This window comes from Capsicum annuum, chromosome 6 (assembly GCF_002878395.1).
Source record: "Capsicum annuum cultivar UCD-10X-F1 chromosome 6, UCD10Xv1.1, whole genome shotgun sequence".
Taxonomy (NCBI): Eukaryota; Viridiplantae; Streptophyta; class Magnoliopsida; order Solanales; family Solanaceae; genus Capsicum; species Capsicum annuum.
Genome location: NC_061116.1, coordinates 148,563,000 through 148,581,442, shown reverse-complemented (window position 1 = coordinate 148,581,442; position 18,443 = coordinate 148,563,000).

Below are 18,443 nucleotides of genomic sequence, written 5' to 3'. Positions count from 1 at the left end.
TTACCCCAAAATTTATCAACCATCCATACAGTTTTTAATGTTTCCATGCTTCGGTGTAAGATTTTGAATGAGTATCATGTCATTCTTTAGGATTCAATGCAGTTATATAAGAGGTTGTCTTTTGTTAAGGATTCTATTTCCATTATAGCTAGGGATGTTTGACGGTTGCATTCTAGAGATATTCTAGTGGTTAATATCCAGTGGAGACATCGTCCAGTAGATTAGGCTACTTAGTAGGTTAAGTCTGATATACAGGGTAGTTATCATCATCTTTCACTGATTCAAGTACTTTCCTTGCCTTTAGTTTGAGGATGAACTAGATTTTTAGTAGTGGATGATTTAATGACTTGATTTTTGGTGATTTTTGTGAATTTTTCATTCCTATGTGATTTGACCATTTACCCTTTCCTATGGTTGCTTTATGGTTGTTGCGGGGTGTAGGGAGGATTGACACAATTTCCAATGCGTTGTGGTGTAATTTGTGTGAGTTTGTATTTTTGGTGGATTGAAAAGCCTTATAGTTGACTTTGGTTAATATTTATTAATTTGTGCATCGAATGACAAAAGAAACTGTACCAGCAGATATGGAACGTCGATTTAGTTGGAACATTATTGATGTGGTTTTATGGCTTTTATATCTTATTTTGATCCTTCGTTCAGAAAGTTATGAATTGGGTCTTGGGGGTCAATTTTCAGAAAATGACGTCTTTCAAAAATATGAAATCTCCATTGAGTCTGGATCGTCAAATTTGATAGGGTAGTATAGTTTATTTACAATCGTAGGATTTTGGATGAATCCCGAGAGGTCCACGGAGACTTAGAATTTTCCAAGTTTCCAGTTGGTGCACAGCTGCTGGTATGACCATTAAAGCGACCCCTTGGGCACTTTAGCGGCCCTTTGGAACTAAAGTGTCCCTGTTAGCCTAGCTGATAATGCTAAAGTAGTGACCTAAGCACTTTAGCGTCTGCCACTAAAACGGTCCAGGACCCGCTTTAGCAGACTGTCACTATAGTGTGGTACCACTTTAGTGGCACCCAGGCACTTTAGCACAGACTGCTAAAGTAGCCTAGGGTTTGTTTTAGCGGCACTTGGTATATATGAAAACCCCATTTTCTTTTTTTCCCTCTATTTTTAGACTTGGAGAGGGTTAACAACTCTTATTTCAATTATATTTCTTTGATTCTTGTCATTTAAATCCTTTTAAAGTTTGAATTCAAAGGTGGAATTTGGGGGTTTTGGCCTGTAAGGCCTAAAATTAGTAATTTCTCGATTTAAACCCCAAATTTAATCAGTTTTCACTTGGGTTACCTCTTATAGCTTCCTTCAATTATAGGTATATATTTTTGAACAAAAATGTTGGGTTTACACTTCTTTTACGAAAATCCATTTCGAGGGTCCTTTTTGACCCCAACCCAAAAATGGAAAATATGGATACCGTTGGCTTTATTTTAATATGTAGATTTTTTATTTATGTATTTTAGTTGATTTTAGGTTCATTCATGAGGTTGAAATGTGGTGTTAAAGGCTTGTTTGTACCGGTTTATGACATTTGAGGTAGGTTATGGCTTAGCTTTCTTCAGACTAGGTTCGTAGTTAATATTGGTATAAAATCATGCTATGGGTGTGGAAATCAATCATAGAAAAGGCTATTAATGTTGCATTATGCCCGTGTGAGGGCCTATATTGTTGTTATTTTGAGGTTTTGAGATATTATTTGGTATGTGTGATTGTGTGGGGTATTAGATGATGTTGTCGGCCTTATGTATGTATCTTTGGTGGTATCATTCTGGTGGAACAACTCAAAATGGAATTTATGTGGTATTAATGGTATGTTTTTGTGTATATTAATTACTCGGCATATGTATTACTGTGAATTTATGAATGGTTGGCATAGTGATTAGATTTTGGCTCACGTGGTTGGTATATCGGTTGGCTTTGGAAATTCTCATTTTGGTTGGTTGTAAGCATTGCATCCTCATATTATATGCACCTGTGAAATATTGGTACCAGTGTAGAAATATTAAAAACACTTACTTGTGACATTCTTATAGACCCTTTGTCGAGCGATGTGTTGGACATGAGTCACATATATTGGTATTAGATAGTGGATTGTATATAGGTAACTGAAACCCCATGGGTTCTATCTCAGGATCATACCTCAGTAGGTGTATACAAAGGTTGTGCGACAACCTCGGGCATTACATCACTTCATCATCATCCTCATAATCTTCATCATATTTCATATATATATATATATATATATATATATATATATATATATTATGCTTATCATGTGTTATATTATTGTCTTTGTTGTAATGTCTATCTATGCGTACTTCTTTTTCATTCTTGTACGTATGATACCTGTATACCTATGCTTCTTTCTCATATTTTGTGTGTGGTATATATGAATATTATAGAACTTTTAGTGGAGAAGGTGTGGGCTACTATTTGGGACATTTTCTGATTACAGATGATATGCCCATAGTGTGCATTTTATATGCTTCATTTTATTCTTTGCTTAATCGGCCTATGATACCTACTGAGTATAAGTGGACCATACTCATCCTACTATGACCTTTTGGTGTAGATCCAGGTACGAGTGCACTGTACGACAGCTGATTCAGGCGATACTTGGAGCTATTTGAGGTAGCGGTTGACCTATGCATTCAGAGTTGACCTTCTATCTTTTCTTGTCTAAACTATGTTTTATTTGTATTCAGAGACAGAGCTTGTTCCTTTTTGGACTATCATTGTATCTTTAGACATTGGAGATATATTTAGTAGTTCTTACACTGTGACATCGGGTTTTAAGATTTAATATGGTATGTTTGGTTATGTACTTACGCCATTATCATATTGTGTGGTTTGTCTTTGTTTTAGAAGACCGACCTTTGTTTTTGGTATTGATTTCTTATTTCATATTAGTTTGGGTGATAGGCTTACTGGTCAAGGCTTGTCGACAAGTGCCTTCATGACCCTTGATTTTTGGGTAATGATAGATACAATAGTGGTTAGAAATAACTCAAAGTCAAAATAAATCATATGCAGATGATAGAACAAGAGGCCTAGTGTTTGATATAGGAGATTAGATATTCCTTAAGGTGTCTCCAATAAAAAAGATAATGAGGTTTGGTAAAAAGGAAAACTAAGTGCGACTATATAAGGACATATAAGATTATTCAAAGATTTTCCAAGTTGCATATAAGTTAGACCTACCCCAGGAACTTTTAATGGTTCATCTAGTGTTTTCATCTCTATCCTTTGACAGTTCATAGGAGATCCATCTCGCATTACTCCTATGAAAGATGTACAAGTTATAGAAGATTGCACTTATGAAAAAGTACCATTGCTATCCTCGATGAACAATTTAAGAAGATAAGAAATAAAGAAGTATCTTCCATAAAAGCACTATAGTGAGAAACTAGTAAAATGGGAAGCAGGGGAAGCAATGAAATCCAAGTATCCTCATTATTCCAATCTGTAGAGGGAGTCAAAAGTGTGGAGCTGGAGCATTAACAAGTAAGTATAAGTTTTTGTGCATTATTTGGAAAATAATAGAACTTAACTTGGGTTGAATTTGCTTGGGTTGGTTGGTATGCTAATATACAAGGAAGAATGTTCCTATGGAGAGATGTAACACCCCATATTTTGCATATATTAGTTCCACTCATATGTCATTCAATGTAGCCTTATTTTATAGTTGAGGTACTAAGTTTCTTATACAAGAGTGATGGTTTAAGAAAAGGTTTGGATGCTATTGTAGTACCCCAAACATTTCAGCATATGTATACCCATGTTAACCCCAACAAAAGTAGTTGAACTCGAGATAATAAAGTGTTTTTCTACATTAAGGTTCAAAATGTACAAGTATATATGTGTTGAGTAAATAGAAATGACTAAGATTTAGAAAATAAAATAAAATAAGTGAGCTTCTTGCTTGGCTTAAATTATGCTAGTAGGCAAAAAATTGGTACATCACCTACTTTGACTTATTAACCAACCTAAGAACCAAGTGGTTATATCACCTACTAAGACTCCTTTGAGAAAATTATTAGGTCAAGTACTCCACCACCTACTTGAATTGATTATGACCCAAACTAAGTGAGCGAATAGGAGAAGAATGGGCAGCCAAGAACCAACAATTTTGAGTCCATCAAGGCCAGAGTTAAATGGACAAGTAGATGAATCACCTATGTGATATTTTAAGGATAAAAATGGGAAAAAAGGTCACAAAAAGAAGGTCCCTTTTACATGGGTTAGGATCAGATCATTTGGAGTATTTTAACTTACACAAAAATCAGCTTTCTAGAGTTTTCTCTCTTTCTCTCTTTTAGCTTCTAAGCAGCCCTATAATTTCATTAGGGTTTTTGGGTTTTATTTTCCTTCAAAGATAAAGGTAAGTAAATAAATTATAAGCTTATCTTAAGAGGAATATGGGAATTATGATATTCAGGTTTAAATCATAAAACAACTCTCTATAAGTTTGGCAGTCCCATTTTTCTTGGTTATTAAGTGATATTTATTTTCTCCTTTGGTTTATGTATGAAGGAATCAAGATATTGAAGAGATACAAGTTAAGATAATAAACTATTACAAAACTAAAGTAAGATTACTACCCATTTTTGCCTTTCCTATATACATGTTTTAGTTAAGAATTGTGTTATTATTGTTATAAACTTAAGAAATGATGAGTTCAATGTATAATTGCTATGATAAAAGATATTTGGGGCTATTTTAGGAACTGTTTAATGTGCATATGTTAGGGACTACTTGGTTAGTATTGGGGAAATATGTGAATGTAATTGGATGGAAGGGGTTGGAAGAACATCCTTGATTTGATAGACTATAGGCTTATGGCCCGACTAGTGTTTGGGTGAGGATAAGTAGCCCAAATGACTTGGTTGACTACTAATACTGGTTTTACTACTTACCGGAGTGTAGATTAGTAATCTAAAAAGAAGGAGGTTAATTTGGGATGCATCAGAGTTGTACAATAAGGTATGTAAGGCGTCTTGATCCCATACTCTTTGGCACGAGTTTAACTCTTGTGTAACTAAGTAAGCTTCCTAAGTGATCTTTCTTGCAAATGATAAGTAATGGCAGTGTTCAACCTCCTATGTATCTAATGACCTTGTTCCTATATCTTAGTGTATTAAAGTACTTCAAAATATGTTGGTGACCAGATCTGCACATTTACTCTTCTAAGTACTAGTATGAGAAAGGTACTTTACACATCAAGCTTTGTGAGTTCTTCTCTTAGTCAAACAAGGTTCGCTAATCTATTTAATCTCCTCAGTGTTATATTACTATTACTTTCACTTCCTACATCAAGTGCATATTTGTATGTCATTTACTTTTGGTCTAAAGTTTCAAATTCAATAATGTGATGACCACCAAATAATAACCTTAAATATAGAACAAATAAAATATAAAGTGAATCTATATATTGATGGGAGGTATCCTAGGGGCTAATGCTAGCATGGATCGATCCCAATCTTTAAATTATGAGTGGCATCCCAGGATAAAAGTCAAGCCTAGCATAGATCTATCCTAATTTGTAAATTTATGAGGACTGTATCCCAGGGGTTAAAATGCCTTGCATGGTTCATCCTCTTTGACCACTAATCAGCTAGACATTTGTATCACATAGTAAATTTATAAAGAAAAGAAAAGTAAAGAAAAGAAAAAGAATGTAATGTATATGGTTTTTCAAATACAAGAAAAAATGGTCATTTATTCTTTATATACAGTATGCCTTAGTTATTCAGTACATTCATTCATACTAACGTCCCTTATGGGGGTCATTGTGCTTCATATTGCAGGTATAGGTACTCCAACTAGTAGACTTGGTCATATCTCTATGTTAGTCTTTATCATCACTATAGCTTATATATATTTATCGAAGCTTCATTATAATTATATTTATTTACATGGATAGTAAGGCTAAAAGTTGGTTCTCTCAAGTCTTTTGGGATGTCGGGTGCCTATCCATTTCACTGGAATTTGAGGTGTGATACCATATCATTGATATTGCATATATTTCATCTCTTCTACATGTATAATTTCATTACTGTTGGACTTATTTATATGTGGTGGTGATATCATATTATTTGTAATGATATTTTATTTTTTAAATTGTTATGAGCTATTTAGATTGAGCTACCATTGGGAACTCTTTTGTATGCGTGTGGAAGAATTGCGCATAGTTTCCTTTATATTTTTAGCTATCTATTTTTCTTGGTCAGCCTATGAGGCCTGCTAAGTACAAATGGACCATCCTCACTCCAAAATTTTTGTACCTTTTTGGTGCAGATCTTAGTTTAAGTGCAAATAGTCTAGACTTCCTATTTAATATTATGTTGTCTTTATTTTTGTTTTGAGACATACAAATCTTTGTATTATGTACTTTGACGACAGCTTGAGTTCTGCATTAATCGTGCCACTAGTTTTTAGTGGTTGTTTAGATGTTAATTCTAAGATTTTATTGATATTGTATTATGTTTAGCTTTATTCTAAAGAGTTATATTCATTCTCTTATTTATTAGATTTTCCTTACTTGTCTCTTTTTTGGTGTTGGGATTACCTACTAAGGTAGGATAAAGTAAGTGTCATCATGAACTTATTTTTTTGGCTTGTGATAATCTCATATCAGAGCATTATGTTAACCAATCTCATGAGTAAACGATTAAAATATCTAATGAAATTTCATGGATCGATATGATGATGTCTTTATCTATCTTTGGGAGGCTATGAGGTATTTTTAGGAAAATACTCTATTTTGATTCCATATCATGTATGTTATTAATACTATGTATTCTAAACTTGTATCTTACTCTATATATGTAGATGGTGAGAATTCGATCCGATATTATTGGTGAAGGTAAGCCAACACTCAGTACAAGAGCCTTAGTCAAAGAACAAGGCATGGGTCATGATTGACACTATAGTAGAGGCAAGGAATGAAGAGCTACTCTAACTAGAGGACATGCTAGTGAATCCTCTCTTGAGCCAATGTTTGATTATGTTGAGGCAGCTTATCAACCAGATTGTGTGTGACTATCCTAGACCCCGCAGGTTTTATTGCTACTCTAGCATTACATGATCTTCTTATTCATCTTTTGAGACATTGGATGGCATTCCAAAGTCAGTTACTCTAATTGATACCCTGATTATTCATAAATGAGAGAGGATGTTCATCTACTAGGATAGGTTCTTATTAAGGGTTTTAAGACTTTTTAGGAACAACCGGTACTATCGTAGCCCCATCAAGGTGTTACCTGCCAGACTTATTGTTACTTCTATGGTTCCTAGTCTATTGATATCTGTTAATGAGAAGAAAAGATTTGAGAGATTCATGAGATTATAACCTCCTATGTATTATGGTACTATTGGTGAGGATGCAGATGAGTTCTTTATTAGCTATCAGGAGAGGTTGTATAACCTCAGTTTGCTTGAGGCTTGTTGGGTTGATTACCCTACCTTACAGTTGAGTGATATAGATAAATAGTAGTGGAGATCATTAGTTGGTTATAAGCTAGTGAGTTCCCCTCTTTTGACTTGGACCAAATTATTAGAGATTTTTATTAAGAGACATGTGCCCTTTAGCTTAAGGGGTGAGTTTGATGACTTGGTTCAGTGCATGACTGTTGAAAAGTACAAGCCCTATTTCCATACCTTTTCTAAATATGGCATAGGTAGTATCACCACAGAGGCTAAAGAATTAAAAAGTTTGTAAAGAGATTGTCTACTTCTCTTTAGTTGGTAATGGTTCAGTTAGTAAATTAAGTTGGCTCTTTTTAGAGTATTGTGGATCATTCCAATATAAATGAGACTATTTAATAGAGTGCTCAGAGTGGTGATGGTGATAAGAGTGTATGTCGATAGAGTTATTATCCTGATATAGGGATTCTTCGGGCAGAGGTTCTCATGGTTACTATAGTAGACTTGTTTAGGCAGTGTTTCAATATGATAGTGGGTTTGCAAGTTTTGAGGCTTCAAGTGATCAGATATTAGGTTATGCAGGGGGAGTGTCTCGTTCTGGTTCTTCTAGTTATGGTGTCTATTTTGCTTTTTCTGGTCTGCTCAGCGTGGTTTGTTTAGCAAAGAATTCTTTTTTTGTGATAATTTTGGTCACTTGAATAGAAATTGCCCTAAATGCATGATAGGTCCTTAATAACAGAGTGGACAACGTCATATTTGTCCAACTGCAACACCTATTGCTAGAGGGGGTGCATAGGGCATTAGAAGAGTATCACGAAGTACTAGGTGTGGATCTTAGAGAGCTTATGATGTGGTTAAAAATTCACTTAGTAGGGTAGTAGGATTGTACATTGTTATGTTTACCTTTAGAGACATGAGGCAGAGGCCTATTATGCTATGATTACAGGTAGTATGTTAGTTTGATTCTATCCTGCTTTCATGTTATTTGACCTTGGGTCTACTTTCTCTTATGTATCAACATCTTTTTCTTTTTTCATTGGTTCTATATGTAATCCCATTGCTATGACCGTTCATGTTTCTGTACCATAGGCGACTATTTTAATAGTGGATCAAGTATATAAATCAAGTGTGGTGACTTTTTTGGAGCATAAGACTTGGGTAGATTTGATCATTCTTGATATGATCATTCTTGATTTTATATTGGGTATAAATAGTTATTCCCTTATCATGTGAATCTAGATTATTACGCTGAGATCGTTATCTTAGTTATTCTTAATTCACTGAGGTTAAAGTAGAAGAGTACTCCTAGTTTATGGCTTAAAGGGGCTATATATTTTCTTTGTGATCGTCTAATGTTGATTCACTACCTCTTTTAGATTTTGTGAGAATTATGAGAGAGTTCATGGATGTGTATCCTATAGAATTTCCTAATATGCCTCTGAATAGGGATATTGATTTTGCTATTGACATGGAGTAAGGCACTAAGCCTAATTCTGTTTTTCCTTATAAAATGGCCCCGATAGACTTGAAAGAGTTGAAGGAGAAATTACAAGATATGTTGAGTAAGGGTTTCATTAGGCCAAGTGTTTAGCTTGGAGGTGATCATGTCTTGTTTGTGAAAAAAAGGATGTCACTATGAGAATGTGTATTGTTTTTGGCAACTGAATAAAATGACTAAGAACAAGCATCCTTTCCGCATACCAATGACTTCCTTGATAAACTTTAGGGTGCTTTAGAATTTTCTAATTAGTTTAATTTGGATGTTCTAGAGATGACTTTCAGGATGCAGTATGGCCACTATGAGTTCTTAGATATGTCTTTTGGGATGAGTAATGCCCCGATGGCGTTTATGGAGTTTATGAGCATATTGTTTTAGCCTTATCTTGGTTCCTTTAAGATTGTGTTTATTGATGATGTGATCATTTATTCCAAGATAAAGGCACAACATATGAGACATTTAAGGGTTGTATTTTAGAGATTGAAAGATGAGCAGTTTCATGTGAAGTTCTCAAAGTGTGAGTTTTAGTTAGATTTTTTGGGTCTTTCTTGCGTGACGTGGTTAACCAAGGATGGTATTATGGTTGTTCCAGCCAAAGCAGCTGTGGTTTTATGATTGGTCTTGGCCTACTTCTCTTACCATGATTTGGAGTTTTATTGGGCTAGTAGGACACTATCATTGACTTGTAAAAATATTTCTTCCATTGCAGCCCCTTTGACCATGTTCACTTAGAAAAGATTGTTTTTCAATGGTCAAATGAGTGTGATAGAGCTTTTAAAAGATTAAAGAGTTGTTGACTTTGGCTCCTATCTTGACTTTTCCTAAGAAATTTGTAGGTCTTACCATATTTTGTGATGATTCCATGGTTGTCTTGGGCAGTGTGTCAGTGCAAAAGGGTAATGTGATTGCTATTTTATTTCCACAACAGAAGGTCCATGAGAAGAACTACACTACAAGGTTCCATGATAGATTTTACAAGTTTGATCAAGATTGGCTTCTTGGATTGGTGTTATTCCCTCTAATAAACCTTTGTAGCAATAGAAAATGCATTCATATTTTAAGAGGTATCCTTCTTATCAATGTCCACTACTTTATCTTCAGGCAGAGACAGATTTAGTGCCTGCTCTTGCAGTTGGTACAGTTGAGTCAGTTTTACCTTCCTCTATGAATAATGTAGTTAAGGTTTCACCCAAAGTGACAATTTAAACATTCTATACCCTGAAACTATCTAGACTACTTTCTTCAACACCCACATGTTGACTAGTGATCATTAATGGTAATGTAGTCTAGGTAGTAGGAAAAAAGGCTTGGAGAGGTGTGTGTCACGACCCAAACCCTTCGTGAGTGACACTCACACTAACTCTCTAGTGGGAGAACTATCTAATCATAATCATCAAACCCAACACAAAGTCAAAATAAGGCAGCTAACTATTTTTCATTAAATAAAATAACGTCCCAATATATTAAACAAAAACAAATGCAAAATTAATGAATACTAAATAATTCCTTAGAACCTAAAAGTAATTATACCAAAACACTATAAATGTCAAAGAAAGGGGTTCAACCCAAAACAACTGAATATATATATCAGAAATAAGATACTAGAAATCGAGTGAAGAACTCATGGTATCCCAAAAGATGAAGCTCAATATTGAGTTCGATGTTATTTTTTCTGTAGCTGAGGTCTTGAAATAGTTGTCGGAAGATGCTCTACACTTAACAAAAAAAACATGTGTTGTTCAGTACACAAGAAACAATGGTGTAGTAGTACGATTATCGGCCAACACAAAATGAGAAATATGAACAAGTCACCATAACTTAGAAAAGCAAGAACAGCCACGAACACCTACCATGTAACCTACCTCAAGTTTTTAACACTTAACCTTGTTCATAATATGATAGAATTAATTGAAATAAAATATGAACAATAATGCAAGTCAAAACAATGACTGCCAACAAGACTCTAAGTAAAAAAACCATGACTCAATAACAATGTATTATCCATGTCTTGATTGCACAAGTAAATAGCTATTGAATAAAGTACCAAATCATTGTAATTTAACCAGCACTCAAGGATCTATTCCAATAACAAACCTCGATTTACTCAAGAAACCAATATAAAAATTAACCACATAACAAAGTTTGCTCAAGGAAACAATATAGCAAGTCATCACATAAGCTCGATTCAGTCAAGGAACAAAATAAATCAACACATAAAACTTGTTCACTTAAGGAGGCATCTCACTTACCTATACCTTGTACGTACATGCTATGGGTGTTATGGTCAATCACTAGCCCTGACCTATAGGGGATAAGCTCTTGTCCATGTACCAAATCTCAAACATCAAATGTTTTCCAACCTTATGCCAACTAATCCCATAATGATTTCAAAATACCAATACATCTCACAATAATCAATAGATATCACAATAACACTTGTAAAAACAAACTAGCTTTTCATATAAGTTTATTATATATGATTAAAAATTAGGATATCAAAGTCATTCACTTTCCTTGAACATGCATTGGAGCAAGCAGTATGAAGGAACAGTTACCATGCCTGCATAAGACAAGTTGAGTTTCAACTACATTAAACCATCACCTACTTCAATCCAAGCCTAAAATGCTCTAACAAACTTAAGCTTTGCCTTTTCTTGTAACCTCAACTTGAATATGGTCTAAAAACATCAATAAAACACATAATATATCAAATAACCTACACCTTTTATAGACAAGGAATCGAAGAATGCAAAACTAAACCATAGTGGCAATCGACAAGTGCAGGAAGGTATGAAGCTTACTTGCATCCCTCCGATAGTGAAGGATGGTCGAAAATTGGTAAAAATAAATCATAATGAGGTGGAGGTAGAATGTGGTAAATGGTAAAATACTGTGATGGGTTGTGTAGTTAGAGGAAAATCGAGCTTCAAGGAGATGTTGAAATTTATTTACAACATCTGGAATTTTGTCACTACACCACGGTTATATTTACACAATGAAGGCTATTTTGTGTTCTTATTCGATAGTAAAGCTGATAAGGATGAAATCCTCAAAAATGGACTATATATATACTTGTAACAATTGTCCCACGGTGCTACTAAATTAGGATAAGGATTTTTTATTCAATTACGAGATGGTACGATACATTCCACTGTGGGTTATCTTTCCTGGTTTGCCAATTTATTACTAGGCAAAGCCAAATCTCAGTAGAAATACGAGTTTTATTAGGAAACCTGTATGTGCTGATCGATTAACTGCTGAGGTTGAAAGAATCTCATATGGTCGCGTGCTTATTGAGGTAGATATTACCCAGTACTACCTGAGAAAATATGTATTGAGAAGCAAAATGGCACGATTCACACAGAAGCTATAGAGTTTGAATGGGCTCCAGATTTCTGCCAAGACTGTATGCATATGGGGCACACAACAGGTAAATGTACAGAATAAAACATGGATGCAGAATCACAAAAAGTTGTACCTAGACACAAAGCTCAAAAGAAGAAATTAGTCCCAAAATGGCTCCCAAAAGCTATGGATACAGGCCTTGTGCAGAAGAGTGCAGCTGTGCGGGTTAATGAAGATCAAAATGTAGTTGATCAAAAGCAAAAAAGAAAAGCTATAGTGGCGGAGGAAGATAAATCTCTCCCTACTCTGCAGCAATCTTATCAGATGAGTCCAAGGAATACAAGCATTATTCCTTATCAACTTTATTGATCTCCAAGTTAAGGTAGGATGAACAACCGGCAGTAGCTACTAACAAGGCTAAAGCACCTAACCTTGCAGTAGGTAAATAATTTTCAACTCATGAAACATAAGAGGGCTTAATAATCCCTTTAAACAGGAGAGCTGAGATCCTTCTTACTAATGAATTAAGTGGATATTATTGGTTATTTAGAGATAAAAATACAGGATACTAACGCAAAGAAAATTTAGAACTCGTTTAGCCAAGAATGGAGGGTGCATGCTGACTATCCTACTATAGAAAATGGCAGAATATGGGTATGTTGGAAGTATAGTAATGTGGATGTCACGATTGTAGAAACCTCAGCACAGTTAGTACACTGTGTAGTCCGAGATAAAAACTCCACTTTTACATATTGGATGAATTTTGTGGATGGCTTCAACACACCTGCTGCAAGAGTGCATTTATGGGAACACTTGAGACAAATAGGAACAGGATGCCATAATCCATGGGTGGTGCTGGGTGATTTCAATGCTATATTATCTTCTGGTGATAGATTGAATGATGATCCAGTTACTCCACAAGAACTTGTAGACTTTCAACAGTGTGTGGATGATATTGGAATAAGACCTCTAACTAGCAAAGGACATAGACACACATGGTGCAATAAGAGAGATAGTCAGGCAAGAATATATAGTCATATTGACTAGGCACTGGGTAACCCCTACTAGTTTATGCAGTACAATCATGTTGAGGCTGATTATTTGGACTTTGGGTGTTCTGACCACATGTTTATAGAACTAAGCACTGACAAGATGAATATCCATGTGAAAAGGACTTTCAGACTTTTGAATGTAGTGTTGTAGCAGGAAAATTTCAAAGAAATGACCAGATCAATCTGGAAACAATAGGTTCTAGGCTTCAAGCTATTCAATATATGGAAGAAATTATCACAAATTTCCAGTCAATCTAAAGGGTTGCAGAAGGAAATGACATCTGTGGAAAAGAGGTTGGACAACTACAAAACTAGATTTGAGTGTAGTTCAAGAGGAGTTGGAGACTGATTTGTTCAACAAAAATCTTATCACTGAGGAGAGACAGATTCTGCATAATATAGAATACTGGGAGGCAGTCCAAGAAAGAGTCTTAAAACAAAAATCAAGGGCAACCTGGATTCAACAAGGGAATAGAAACTCAAAGTATTTCTTTGCATACCTTAAGGCTAGACAAGCTAGAAATAGAATATCATCAATTATAACAGATCAAGGAGTAAAGTTGATAGAGCCTCAGCTTGTACAACAAGAATTTATGAACTTCTTTAGAACATTTTTAGGTTAGGCAGCTGAAACATTACAGCGAATTGACATCACAACAGCCAGAGATGGTCCTTGTTTGACTATCGAGTAACAACAATAGCTTCTACAACTAGTGACTACAACAGATGTAATGATTGCACTGAAAGAACTAAAGGTAGATAAAAGCCCCATGGTAGATGGGTTCAATGCAGAATTCTTTAAAACACACTGGATAGAATAGATTTTGAGGTAATAGAAGGTATCTTACAATTCTCTGAGGCAGGTAAACTGTTGAAAGGAGTAAATATTACTACTATGACACTGATACCAAAGGTCAGAAAGCCATCCTATGTCAAAGAATATAGGTCTAATGCCTTCTGCACAATAATATATAAACTGATCTCAAAGCTTCTCACCAATAAGCTGAAGTCTCTGGACGATTTTATAGTCAGTCCCTCATAATCAGCTTTCATCAGTGGTCAGAATATACTTGAAAATTTGGTGGATGCACATGAACTAGTAAAAAGATACTCCCAAAATGGAGTGTCAACAAGATGTACCATTAAGGTGGATATAAAGAAGGCGTATGACTCAGTTGAGTGGCTTTTATTGAAGATGATGATGCTGGAATTTGGATTACCTACTCACTTAGTCAACCTAATCATGGAATGTGTGACAACAGTACAATATACATTGTTGATTAATGGTGGCCGAACTCCAATATTTAGCAAAGAAGGGACTAAGACAAGAGGACCCCATGTCCACTTTTCTATTTACTTTAGTCATGGAATACTTGCATAGAACATTGTAGCAACTCAAGTTTAATACCCAATTTAACTATCAGCCTAGATGTGACAAGATGGGAATCATTCATATTTACTTTGTTGATGATCTTCTATGAGTTGTAGGGCTGTTGAAATATCTATCAAACTATTGTTTGATGCTTTTAATCACTTCTCAGCAGTGTCTGACCTACAAGAAAACATGGAAAAAAGCTCTTTGTACATTGCGGGTGTCTCATCAGATTTCAAGAATCAGATACTGAGGGAATTGCAATTAGCTCCAGGGGAGCTCCCTTTCAAATATCTAGGAGTTTTTCTGTCTACAAGGAAGCTTTCTATTTCTCAATGTATGCCTTTGGTGGAGAGAATGACTACTAGAATCAAATGTTGGTCTTCAAAAATATTAGCTTCCAGTGGTTAACTACAACTGGTAAAAAGTGTATTGTTTGAGATGCAGACATATTGGGCACAAATTTTCCTGTAGCCCAAGAAGATCACCACTATGGTTAACAATGTTTACAGGTCCTTTCTATGGACAGAGAGTAATAATTGCTCCAGAAAAGCACTAGTTACATAGGAAACAATCTGTCAACCCAAAACTGCAGGAGGTTTGAATATTATAGAGGTGAAGAATTGGAACAAAGCTATAATTTGTAAACTACTATATGTTGTGGAACAGAAACAAGACAAACTATGGATTAGATACATCCGTAATTAGCATATAAAAGGGCAAAGCATAGATACGATGAATACTCCAAAGCAAGCTAGTTGGCTTGTGAAGAAAGTATTTGATGCAAGAAAATGGCTAACTGGTACAACAAGTGTACATACTGAGCTACAACAAATGATTGATCAGAAAGATTTTAACATAGGAAAAGCATATCACAGCATGAGGCCTCAGTACCCGAAGGTTAGTTGGAACAAAGTGGCCTTGGTGAAAGGGTTGATACCCATACACCACTTTATTCGCTGGCTGGCATTACATAATAGACTATCTACTGTGGATAGAGTGAGTAAATGGGGAGTAAGAGTGCAGAAAGAGTGTGTATTATGTAGCTCAGCTCAATATGAAACATTTGACCATCTGTTCTTCCAATGTAGCTATTCTCAGAACCTATTGAACTCCATTCTGAAGTGGCTAGGATATCAGCAGAACACAGAGGATTGGTTGTAAGAGATACGAAAGCTTGTACAACATATGCCCAACAACAGACCTAGAGCAAGCATACTTGGATTCTGCTTTGCAACAGTAGTGTATCACGTATGGACCAAAGGGAATGCTAGAAAGTTTACAAATCAGAAAATGGATATCACACAAAGAGCAAGAAGCATTATCATTCAATTGCAACAGCAGGACAATCACACAACAAATGGAAAGTATATTTAGATAAACTACTTGGTTATCCTATGTAATTCTTATAGTTAGCTATAGTAGAGTAGTTATATCATTGAAATAGATATAATGAGAGTTGGCATTGAGTCAAAAAGTGCCCAGTCAGTTTGTAAAGTCTTTTTTGGATGAACGGAAATTACTTGTTTACCAAAAAAATATCTACAATATCAAGGATCTATATATATATATATATATATATTTTAAGTCTTGAATTAAATTATTACATATTTGTATTTAAAAATATTAGTATTTTTTTAAGATTATCATTAGCTTGGAATTAGAAACTTAATAATGAAGATTTCTACATGAACTCTTACTATTCATAAGCTTATCTCTTTCAAATATTATTTAAAATATACTTTAATATTAAATAAAAAATAAAATATTAACCTAAATAATAATAATAATAATAATAATAATAATAATAATAATAATAATAATAATAATAATAGTACGTAATAGTAGTGGTAGAACTAGAAACAAGAATAAAGTAAGGTAAATGCATTATATTTGAAAATTTTATGGATAAGGAAGAGTAACAAAATAATCTCTTAACAAATTAAATTGAATTTTGAATTTAAATTTAAATAGAATTTGAATTGGAATGAAGTTATATTTCTTAGCATCCCTTATATATATTTAGATTTATTCATCAATTTATTTGTTGTATTCTGTGTGCTCTTCATTTTTTTAAAAGGCATTTCTAATTTAGCATTTTTTTTATATGCAGGAAAGATAAGTCGTCCTTATCTTCCTATATTAATGTTCAAGATCTGCATTGTAAATAACTTTTCTTTCTTACTCTTTTTCTGTAGCAACTTCTCTATTAATGTTTAAGATCTGCATTGTAAATAACTTTTCTTTCTTACTCTTTTTCTGTAGCAACTTTAAGGTAATCTTTGTCTCCTATAATGATTAAAAAATTTATTTCTGTAAATTATTTTTTAGTGTCATTGTGGTTATTTTTTAATTAGTGGGGTTAATTTTAAATTTTTGTAACTAGAGTTATATTTTATTTAAAAAAGATATGCAAATGAATCCTGTGAGCAAGCCTGTTAAACGGGATGGGACGATTCAACTCGAAATCGGCCCACAACCAGTTACCGAGTTCTAGGTCGGTCCGGTACCGGGTCAATCTTAACGGGCTGGTCCTATCCTGGCCCAAACAGTAAAAACATGTAAAATAAATCGAGACCGGCCCACTTAACCTTGGTCCAATTTTGACCGGTCAAAACGTAAAAAAAACTAAACTCGAAATTAAATATTTTTTCCAATATACACTATATATACACACCTATATACATTTTAAATACGTTAAACAATATAAATACAACATTTATACAATAAATATATACTACTTTAGAAAATATATATACACATGTATATTTTAAATATATACTAGTTTAGAGTCTATAGAAAATATATACACATATATACGTACAATATAATATATGTACTACATAAAATACCACTTGAAACAATATACATACAACATATATACACTATATATATACTACTTTAGAATAAATATAGACATGTATACGTTAAATATATACTACTTTAGAGTCTATTGAAAATATATACACATATAACATATATACATTACATATTAAACTACTTTAGAAACTTATACACATTAAATATATACTATTTTAGTCTATAGAAAATATATAGACATATATGTAGAATATATGCTACTTAAAATACCACTTGAAACAATATACATACAATATATATATATATATATATATATATATATATATATATACTACTTTAGAAAACATATAGACATGTATACATTAAATATATGCTACTTTAGAGTTTATAGAAAATATATACACATATAACATATATACATTACATATTATACTACTTTAGAAATAGATACACATTAAATATATACTATTTTAGTCTATAGAAAATATATAGACATATATGTAGAATATATTCTACTTAAAATGCCATTTGAAACAATATGCATACAACATTTATACACTATATATATATATATATATATATATATATATATATATATATATATATATATATTTCTTTAGAAAACATATAGACATGTATATATTAAATATATATTATTTTTGAGTCTACAGATAATATATACACATATAACTTATATACATTACATAATATAAAAAAAAACAGGTAGGCCTTCTGAGCGGTCATTTAGGGGCCTTGTTAGCGACCCATCATTCTTCCCTAAGCTGTCAGAGTCCGATCGAAGCGAGCAAGAGATAGAGGAATCCTCGCTCATGGATGTGAATTGAAAAAGCAAGCCCGAATTCTCTTTAATTAGGCTCTATAGTCTGGTCCCTGTCCCTGGTAAGGTCTGAT